Source organism: Manduca sexta, chromosome 6 (genome assembly GCF_014839805.1).
Source record: "Manduca sexta isolate Smith_Timp_Sample1 chromosome 6, JHU_Msex_v1.0, whole genome shotgun sequence".
In the NCBI taxonomy this organism is placed as follows: domain Eukaryota; kingdom Metazoa; phylum Arthropoda; class Insecta; order Lepidoptera; family Sphingidae; genus Manduca; species Manduca sexta.
In genome coordinates this window covers 6,990,974-6,998,476 of record NC_051120.1, presented here as the reverse complement: position 1 = coordinate 6,998,476, position 7,503 = coordinate 6,990,974, and positions in this window count along the sequence as shown.

Genomic DNA, 7,503 nt, shown 5'->3' with positions numbered 1-7,503 from the left:
CGGTATGAAAGGATGTATACTTTTATTTGTTCAGTTTCTATTGTGCAGTTTCATATAATAATGCATTTTAATTGTGGATCTTTGGTAATTTTAATATTTATACTAATGCCTTTGGTTGGTCTTCTTTGTTTGAATAAATACGCATTTGTAACAATGTTTGTTCACGGTGTTGTGGTTGTAGAAGTGAAAACCTTTCCTCGATTTACGCATCGAGTAAACGTATTAATTTATATAAACAATATAAATTTTAGAGTTGGAGATGTTACGCCTAAAAGTTCCTTGAACTTTGTAAAATTTTATGGGAGGCTGTTTGTTGCACAGTGTGCTTGTAATTCACACTGTGTGATCGAATGCTTAATTGAAATAATATAATTGAATCTTTATACAATACAGCGCAGTAAGTTCAAGAAATAATCAAAACGATGACACACGAGAATCTAACACCTAAACTAATATTAAGATAAATATTTTTTTGTTTGTTATGGATAGACTTTAAAATTACCTCAACGAATTTAAAAACTCACTAATAGGCAACTATGAGAGCTAAAGCCAAATTGAATCCAGAAATGAGCGTTAATGCAAGCGGAGTCGCGGGAAAAATCTAGTATTTGATAAATGTATTCAGTTTCCATCGCATCTCTATATGTTAAGCTCACGCAGACGGCGATTTGGTCCGATCTGCACTCGGAACACGTATGTCATTACAATATCGATCTCCGAGTTTTATTGAAAAGGAAATGACACGTGGAAATGTAGATGGGACAGGGACTTAAATATGGCATATATTTTTTTGTTAAACGTGCAAAATATATATGGATTGTAAGTGATTACTATGAAATGACAAGATGCAAGGGTGTCGTGGGTGTGTAGCCTTTCTGGCGTAGTAAGCAAGGGTAATTTCATTCTATCTGTAAAGAAAGAAAGAAACAACAAGAACATGCTATCATAAGTTAAATAAAAAAAAGTTTGTGTATAAAAAAAAAGAAAAAAAAAGAAAAAAGCCAGCGACACCATGTCCGCACAGCGACAATTAGGTGCCTAATTCAGCATAAGCTGTTCATGTGTCATCAGTACGTATAAAAATATTTTACAAGAATTGTATTTTAAATTCTAGGATTATAAAGAATACACAGCTCATTTTAGAAAAGTCAGAGGTATGTGCACTCGGGATTTGAACCTGCGGACATTATTCTCGGCAGTCAGTCCCATACCCAACTAGGCTATCGGCGCTTATAGTTTTTCATTAAACAATATACATTCAATAGTGTCGGATGGATAATAACGTCACGTCCCACGGCCCCTTTCTTTATTGAAAGTAATAATCAAAATTACTATTTTGCTAAAATTACGACGTTTGTGATGGAACAAAATTTATAGATTTTACGTTAGCCCTCATTTTACAGTCTATGAAGAAACGAGCAGCTAAGATTAGTAAAAGCAGTTATAAAAATATTCAACAGTAAAATGAACTCAAATAACATAAGATAAATATTAAATTTTACTGGCAAAAGGAGTTTAAATGCCAAGGAACTTGCGCAAACAGAAGGGACGGGCGAATTTAATATTAAAAAATCTTCAAATAGAAACAGCCGTAGGGCTCCCTTCATGTTATTAATTTCACCGCGTCAAAGAAACACTATGAATTATTCATCTTTAAGCGAGTTGCAGACCAAAATAGAGCAAGTTAGTTTAGCTTAGCTCGCATGGATAAAGGAGTATGTAGCAGTTGCGAAGGGTGATATATTCCGAAAAGGAAATTCGAGACTATAATATAAGTACTAATATGCACAAAATCGGTTTGCAAATTGTTTTATTATAATTAGTTTATTCATAAATTACGAAAGCGAAGCCGGCAGGAATTGAGTTATATGGAACCTTCGCCATTGGTACGTAGCCAAGTTTTCTTGGTTTGCGTCCGCACACAAGTAAGGTAATATCTCAGATATGCGAGCTAAGGTACACTAACTTAGTTTTAGGTCTGCAACCCGCATTATAAAACTTCTAGTAGGCAGTTATGATGTTATGGGGAATAAAGGAAACTTAGATTGCCTTTTTGGTAGATTGTTTAGTATCTATGGATTTACTAGACTTAAGACTTTTATTCAAATAGAGTTTATTGTTTTATGAGAACTACTATCGAACTCAATAATAGTAAATAAAATAGCAGTTTACTATTTATTATGTTACCCCTTATAATAAATATTTCTTTGCCCAAATGATTTTTGGATTTTGTTCTTGCAAGTCATAAAAAAGCAAAACACTTTTTGTTCAACAAAAACTAATTAAAAGTAGTAAAAATATTGCCATGACTTTCCTTTCCCGAGAAATCCAATTAAACAAGTTTTGAGATGTTTTTTCTGGGCCTGATTTAACTTCCACAACACAACTGTGAGGTTGGTAATCAATAAAATATGAAATGGAGACGAAGATCCCAGTTTTTTTTAAATGAAACTGTTTTTTTTTATTAGTTTGAACGACGAGGCGTGCTTTTATGATTATGAATAATACTTAAATACTAAGCATGTTTTTCTTAAAGTGGCGACGGCCTAGTTGGTCGTGAAACCGACTGCAGAGACGAATGTTCGCAAGTTTAAATCCCAAGGGTATACACTTTTGACTTTTCAAAAAATTATGTGTGTATTTTTTGTGAATTACCGATTGCTTTAACGTTGAAAGAAAACATAGTGAGAAAACTTGCATACCTTAGAAGTTCATAGAGAATACACACATATTTTTTTTAGAAAAGTCAGAAGTGTGTGCCCTTGGCATTTGAACCTACGGACATTCGTCTCGGCAGTCCGTCCCACAACCAACTAGGCTATCGCCGCTCTTAATTTTACCGTCTCGTAAATAGAGGACGCATGTTACTGCGTAAGATCTATTTTAACGTACGAGTAAAGTAAGGTAGACAAATGGGGCCCACTACAGCTTCCTTACTTATCTATTTGAAGAAAGATATATCGCGCGGTAAGTTTTCAAAGCAAACTTATGTAATTGTTATGTATGTGTGTTGTTGAGTTGATCTTTCGGTTTATTTATTGCAGCTTGTATTTTTGGTTCAGTTGTAACAATTCTTTTAAATTATAGGTGTTTTTTCTATTGATCAACTGGCACAGCAAAGTGATCCTAATGCACTTGATGGTAAGTGGAGTGGGGTCCAATAATGTCTACTGACGAGAAATGATTACCCCTCGGCAGTCGACAAATTATGCTGATCAATCGGTTGCTTTCACATAGAAATGTACTACGTATATTTAGATATTGATGGCCTTGGATTATTTTATTTAAATTAACTGAATACTAAGTTTTTATAGGGACATTATTGGTCCCAAAGTGTTACCATTCTTCTAATTGTTGAGAAGTAAATGTAATATGTAAAATAAAATATTCGTGATAACACCTTTGTAATATTTTCTATTTAAGTATAGTTAGTAAAAACAAGTCTAGCTTTTTCATCAGGCCTAACTGTTGCATCCTCTTTTCGCCGTATATATTCCGTCACATGATGTAATAGGGGGCGAGCCTATCGCTATATCGGGCACAAATTTCAAACTCCGGGCTAACATTGAATACAAATACAATACAACCCTCTATCAGGTTGCCTGAACCGGAGATCAAACCCGAGACCTCAGTACTGCAGTCGTACCCTTATAGTGCTAAGTCATATTCAGCAAAATACGAATACTCATTATATAGTTGAATAATTAAATAAAAAATAAAAAAGCTTTTTATTTCCAATAAATTACAGATTGCCTATTTTACATTTTTTTTTAGTTACTAATTTATAATATATAATTATAAGGTAGCAATTAAAGCATGTTGCTCATTAGGCAACCATTTTTAACTGGTGTTAATTAAAGAAGTTGTCTAAGTGACCACAAACGGTTTGCAAACTGGCTTCTGTTTGGGATTCTCGAACTGTTTTTCTGTAAATAAATGAGGATGCCTTCCGTGTTAAGCGCTGTTTGTATAATTTATTCGCGACAACGTTAATAAATAAGGTTGATAATTGTGTATTTAATACAGTGGCATAAGAGTCATTTTAAGTGTGAAAAATGGATGCGTAATAAAAAAATATTTTCGTAAAATAATTTAGTTTCTTTTTAATTATATTCTTTGCAAAACCATTAGGGAATTCAAGGGATTTATTATATAAAATACTATAACTGAAGAACGTTCAGGCCAATTATTACACACACACACAACATCACGCATTAATCCCCGAAGGGGTATGCAGAGGCGCAACCAAGGCACCCACTTTTCGCCAAGTGTATTCCGTCCCATGATGTGATAGGGGGCGAGCCTATCGCCATATCGGGCACAAATTCCAGACTCCGGGCTGATACTGAGCAGAAAAACCCAAATATCACTTTGCCCGACCCAGGTTTCGACCCCAGGACCTCAGAGCGCTGTCGTACTGCGCATGCAGTACAACTACGCCACCGAGGCAGTCGCCAATTATTACATATATTAAAATAAAACAAAAACGTATTGTACACGAATTGGTACATCTACCTAAGCCTTCAGTAACATAGGTGCGCATTTATAATTCTTTTTCAGATGTCACAAATATTAAGGCTTTATATAACAAAGTCTAAACGTAAATTATTAAAAACTGGCTTTTTCTCGCGGCTTCGCCCGCGTAGAGGAGTTTTACGGAATATTTTTTTTTCCGACTTACTTGATATGTATCGTTATATTATGAACTAGCTTTTGCCCGCGGCTCCGCCCGCGTTATAAAGTTTTTCGGGGTGAAGTTTTCCGTTATAAAAGTCACGATATGTATTTTCTCGGGAGTCTATGTACTTCCCAGGGTCTCAAACTGTCTCCATACCAAATTTTATCGTAATACGTTGGGTAGGTTTTGAGTCTAACACGTTCAGGCAGACAGATGCAGCGGGGGACTTTGTTTTATAATATATTTTTTAGAACTTTTTAAAAGGAACAATCCCGTCATACATCATTGTTGCATAACTTTAACCGTTTACCGTTTTAATAAATTGTCCCCGTTTTTGCAACATGTTTCATTACTGCTCCGCTCCTATTGGTCATAGCGTGATGATATACAGCCTATAGCACTCCACAAATAAAGGGCTATCCAACACAAAACGAATTTTTCAGTTCAAACTGGCAGTTCCTGAGATTAGCCATTACTGCTCCGCTCCTATTGGTCATAGCGTGATGACATATAACTTAGAGCACTCCACAAACAAAGGGCTATTCAACACAAAAATATTTTTTCAGTTCGAATCGGTAGTTCCTGAGATTTGCCATTACTGCTCCGCTCCTATTGGGTATAGCGTGATGATATATAGCCTATAGCACTCCACGAACAAAGGGCTATCCAACGCAAAAATAATTTTTCAGATTGGACCGGTAGTTCCTGAGATTAGCCATTACTGCTCCGCTCCTATTGGGTATAGCGTGATGATATATAGCCTATAGCAATCCACGAATAAAGGGCTATCCAACGCAAAAAGAATTTTTCAGTTTAGACCGGTAGTTCTTGAGATTAGTCATTACTGCTCCGCTCCTATTGGGTATAGCGTAATGATATATAGTCCTATAGCACTCCACGAACAAAGGGCTATCCAACGCAAAAAGATTTTTTCACTTTGGACTGGTAGTTCCTGAGATTAGCGCGTTCAAACAAACAAACAAACAAACTCTTCAGCTTTATATAATAGTATATAGATTCAGTATTCACGCATGATGGCTTATTATTAGCGTATTTCATGTATAACTTTGGTGTTTCTATACCGATTTCTATGATTATTTTTTATGGAATATTTAATAATGTTAACTTTTTTAATTAGGGATGACTGAGAGTGTTATAAACGTAAGAGTAGACAAATATAATGAGAAAGCTTCGAACTGCTATGCTATCGGGAGCTACACGTGTTATTGTGAGTCAACCATAAAAGATAGACATATGCTGTCGTGGGATATTTTTATATAATTTTAAGGCGAACATTTCCGTCATACATGATTTCTGTGTAGCTTTAACCATTAAGGTTGCACACGCGGCGGAAGCTTAAAAAATGGAGTAACTTCTCCCGTTTTCCCAACATTTCCCTTCACTGCTCTGCTCCTATTAATTGTAGCGTGATGAAAAGTATACTATAACCAGCTCAGGAGTATGAAAAATAATTGTACCAAGTTTCGTTAAAATCCGTCGAGTAGTTTTTGTTTCTATAACGGTTATACAGACAGACAGACAGACAGATAGACAAAAATTTTACTAATTGCATTTTTGGCATCAGTATCGATCCCTAATCACCCCCTGATAGTTATTATTATTTTGGAAATATATTTCATGTACAGAATTGACCTCTACAGATTTATTATAAGTATAGATATAGATTACACAAAATCGTTATAAATTGAGGCCTACGTGTTATTCTGATGTATAAACAATATAAAATACAATATAAAGGCGGCGATAGCCTAGTTGGGTGTGGAACGGACTGCCAAGACGAATGTCCGCAAGTTCAAATCCCAAGGGCACACACCTCTGACTTTTCTAAAATCATGTGTGTATTCTTTGTGAATTTATCGTTCGCTTTAACGGTGAAGGAAAACATCGCGAGGAAAACTGCACATCTGAGAAGTTCTCTATAGGAATTTCGAAGGTGTGTCAAGTCTGCCAATCCGCACTAGGCCAGCGTGGTGGACTAAGGCCTAATCCCTCTCAGTAGTAGAGGAGGCCCGTGCTCAGTAGTGGGCAAGTATATAATACAGGGCTGATATTATTATTTATTTATATATTATATATAAACAATATTCCTGTAAATTTTCAACCAAATCCGTTCAGCAGTTTTTTCGTGAAAGAGGAACAAACATACATCCATCCTCACAAACTTTCGCATTTATAATATTAGTAGGATTATGATGTTTTTGAATATAGCATTGAATGTATTTCAAATAACTTACTATACGAGTCCGTCTAGACAAGGGATTTGTTCTTGGTCGATTTAATTACTCCTTTGATTCTGAGTTACTGTTTAATTATCCTTATGGCTAATTCTTTCAGATGATTGGGCCTTTATAAATGGAAGGAACAAAAGAATATCGTTTGTGGAATTAGTCTATTTTAATGTTATTTAGAAAATTTAAAAGTACATTTTTATATTCTTCTTTTTAAACAATTTTTGGGCTTGCTAAGGTGGTCTTATCAAAGAAAGGTATTAGGTCGGTATTAGTGCCGGCACTCGCGCGTCGCTGTCACACAAAACTACCTGCGTCCTTGAGTAGTTGCGACGTGTTTAGAGAAGGACAGTCATCGAATATTAAGTGAAAATGCAGGACGACTATGAATTGAACGTTAAATGTTGTAGTTTAATTGAAAATTGATACACCATCGCTAACACATCTTCATTTTCGTAAGAAGACATGTTAGCTTGTCAAAATCGGACAGTTGAAAACCGTCCTATTATGGTCAAAATACACAATTAGTTTTGTTGTTTTTGACTTGTGAGCCCTGAATCTGCTTAGCCTCTAGTC